The sequence below is a fragment of the Lycium barbarum genome, chromosome 5 (genome assembly GCF_019175385.1).
Source record: "Lycium barbarum isolate Lr01 chromosome 5, ASM1917538v2, whole genome shotgun sequence".
In the NCBI taxonomy this organism is placed as follows: Eukaryota; Viridiplantae; Streptophyta; class Magnoliopsida; order Solanales; family Solanaceae; genus Lycium; species Lycium barbarum.
Window position 1 is genome coordinate 108,283,657 of NC_083341.1, and position 3,676 is coordinate 108,287,332.

Sequence of the window (3,676 nt, forward strand, 5' to 3'; positions counted from 1 at the left end):
AAAATGTGTGAATTTTATTGGCCCTTTTTTCCAATATATATTGAAAAGTGTTACATGTTGTTGGATAGTAGAAAATTGAATTATACGGAGTAATAGTTATTACTATTTGCATTGGAAGTAATAATCTTGTGATAATTTTTTTTTCAAATTTATTCACCCTTTTGGTATTTTAATATTTGCACATGAGTTTTAGATCGGTTCGAATCTTTTTAATTGAGTTTGTATCTATTAGATTAAAAATATTATCCATCGAAAGTTGAATTTTTTCAGTAGGTGTGACTTTTGTGTTAGAAAACATAGTTAAATGACTTTGGTGAAAAAAGTGATAGTTATGTGACTTTTGTGTTAGAAAATATAGTTAAGTGACTTTTGGTGAACAAAAGTGATAGTTATGTTGTCACGACCCAGCCCCGTGGGCCGCGACTGGTGCCCTACTTAGGCACCCAGACAGACAAACATATCAAATCGTAACACATTTATCCAAATAGCATATACGACCATAAATACTATATGCCGTCTCAAACTTCATCAAACTGTATCGGACACATTTTAGCACAACCATATCCATATATATAACAAAAGCCGACAAGGCTATCAAATGTATCAAAAGCCGACAAGGCTAACAAATGTATCAAAAGCCCCAAAACATATACAAAATGCACGCCGACAAGGCTGCCATAACGAATAGGGTCATACAAACGCATCTGAACAGAAGTAGGCACACATACCCACAAATACGTCTACAGACCTCTAAACAGACAAATCGAATCATATGGCGGGACAGGGCCCCGCCGTGCCCCTGAACAAATACATATATACATAGCGAACGAATATATACCAAAATGTGTGCTCTGAAATGAGAAGAGCACTCCAAACAGCAGAAGAGGGTGTCCTAAATGGGTAGATCACCAAACTGTGCGTCTGTACCTGCGGGCATGAAACGCAGCCCCCGAAGAAAGGGGGTCAGTACGAAATATGTACTGAGTATGCAAAGCAGAATATACAGAAAGCAAATCTGAGTCATAAACGAAATGGAAGTACCAAACATAAGTGCAAATCCAACATATCAAAATTTGCTTACTTTCGAAAATATGTAAGTAATGCATAGGGTACAGAAGAATATGGTCGCCCACCCGTCGATGGCGCCATAACACAGCATAACACCAGAAAGTTTCAAATCTCCGTATCCCCGTCACATATCACATCACAACATAACGCCATACACAGCATAACACCAAATATAGGTGGAACCCGACCCTCATTAGCGAGTAGCTCGGAGAACCATAACACAGCATAACTCCGGAGTATATCAAAATGAGCACGATAACAGAACCGGCCCGGGAACCGGCGAAAGATATAACAGAACGCACGAATAGAGTCGTGAGTAGTCATATGCATAAAATCAATATCATAAATTCAAACATAAGCAAAATGATCATATTTGAAAATCGAAATAATAGTCTTAACAAATTCTTTCAAACGCTCCCGAATTTCATAAAGGGAAGCCGCGGGACCCACGGACGGGAATTTACCCAAGTCGGGCCCGCTTATGGAAAACATACTCGTTATACGTAATGCAAACTTTTATAAAAATATATTGGAGCAATCCGAGCACTTATGTGAAAGATATGGCATTCGGAAATTTCGAAGTTCTTTAAAGTGAAACCTCTTTGCGCAAAGTTCGGAAAGCGATTATTTCAAATACATAAAGGTTCATATTTCATCAAATCATACATAAGAGTGCCAAGGAACATATACGGATCATAACATGCTCGGATTTCGAATTTAGAATTTCCTTAAGGCTTATAATCTAGCCTATACAAACTAAGGCATGCCAAAAGAAAGAAGGGTTGCGCTTTACATACCTCGTACGCACTCCAAGATAGCCAATCTAAAGTAAATCCCAATCTACGCCTCGGGCTCCCCAAGGTCTACAAATATGCCAACGAATATCCAATATTAAACATAGGCACTTAAGCCATTCATTCCAAACTAACATTAAATTCTACAGAAAATTCGGCAGCATTTCCCCTGTAAATAGGCCAACCCGAGAATTTAACTCGCTCAAAATCAACAGCAACAACCACAATAACCAACCTAGCAACTCCAATAACCAATCCGAAAGACAATATTACATTAATACTCTCTTTTTCATCATTCGACAACTTTTCAAATATTCAATTCAACGGCTTACCTTCAAGCCAACATCAACGCCTATACATTCAAATACTAACCCAAACCCATACTAACAACATTCAAGAACATTCTAAACAATTCACATAATATTTCCAACGATCCAACAATTTCTCCAAATTGGGCCGAAAACAGCCCCTAAACTATAACATAATGATGCCCGAAATTCTAACGAACACTTACAACACACCAAGCAGCCCATATACACTTCTTACGCCTTATTTCATGCCATCTTTTCAGCAAATTTCAGGGAAATACAACAGCAGCCACACGACACCACATCATCTATTCATATGCAAGTAAATCACATTATTATCTCTATAATCCTTACAACAACCCACAACAATTTTAACTCCAACTCTAACCATTAAATTCCTTCATTCTCATCACATAGTCTATGATTACAACAACCAAAATATTAATTCAAATCAGTCCATTAAATTTCAATTAAAAACAGCCCCTACGGCATTCAACAACATTTCAACAACATTCCAACATTCGTGCAATTCATGTTACCAAGTTACAACTATGCTTCAACATCAAGATACATAATTTCACACATACAATTTACATTTGCATATTCCCCACACGTCCAACTTCATCATCAAACACATAGAAAAAATGATCAACTTTTACCTTAACAAGTTGGCTTTTTCCACTTAGCTAGAATTTGTGAAATGAACTAATACTTGTTCTTGTTGCTCCAAATGAATTCTCCACGTTATTATCACCTTCCTAAGGGCTGAAATACCTAGAAAATCTGATTTTTGGATCAACAAATTTGAGCTCCAATTTTGCTAGCCATGCCCGAATGCCATGGCTTATGCTCTCTCTCTCTCTCTAGCTTGTATATCAACGTTTCCTTCACGTATACACCATATTAAACCTTTAATCCAAATTGATAATATGAGTAGGAGGTTGAAATTACCTTTAGCAATCAGAATCTTCAAGAATCTTGTTTCTCTTTCCAGCTGCTTGCTTAACAACACAAAAAAAAACTTAAGCTACAACTTCTCTTTAACTAATATCATGTCAAGGGTCTAGGATTTAGCTTACATGATGGCTCAATTAGAAAGGGGGTTTGGGAGAGAAAATAAGGGTTTTGGATCTGTTTTAGGTCGTGTGAAATGATATAGGGCAAAGTGGTGACTTATCTATTGAGTTTAATGGGCCTCATGGGCCGAAATGTGAGTGTTTGGGTCGGGTCCAAACTTGCTGCCCTGCCAGCCCAACTTGCATCGTCCATATCTCCTTATCCCGATATCATTTTGACGAGCGGTTTGTTGCATTACAAACTAGACTCGATGAACTTCATTTTAAGCTTTTGAAACACCTTAAAACTCCTCATATTCAAGGAGATATGCCTCCTACAATATAGACTAAAATCGGGTCCGAAATTTTACTGAAGTTGTTCCGATTCATTTCGTTTAACTTCTAATCCTCTTCCAACCTTATGTAACCTCTTATGCATACATATACACAC

General features: G+C 37.4%; 1 long non-coding RNA gene across 2 annotated transcripts; it reads right to left on the reverse strand.

Annotated features, from left to right (window-relative positions):
• Positions 1–650: 650 nt before the first annotated feature.
• LOC132641110 (uncharacterized) lies at positions 651–3,676 on the reverse strand. Of its 2 annotated transcripts, XR_009582689.1 has the most exons (4): positions 3,122–3,676; positions 2,830–3,055; positions 1,866–1,931; positions 651–927 (listed from the first exon to the last, which is right to left on the reverse strand). It is a non-coding gene; the product is annotated as an uncharacterized LOC132641110 (long non-coding RNA). The 2 variants fall into 2 exon arrangements; XR_009582690.1 differs by having other exon boundaries at positions 651–1,931.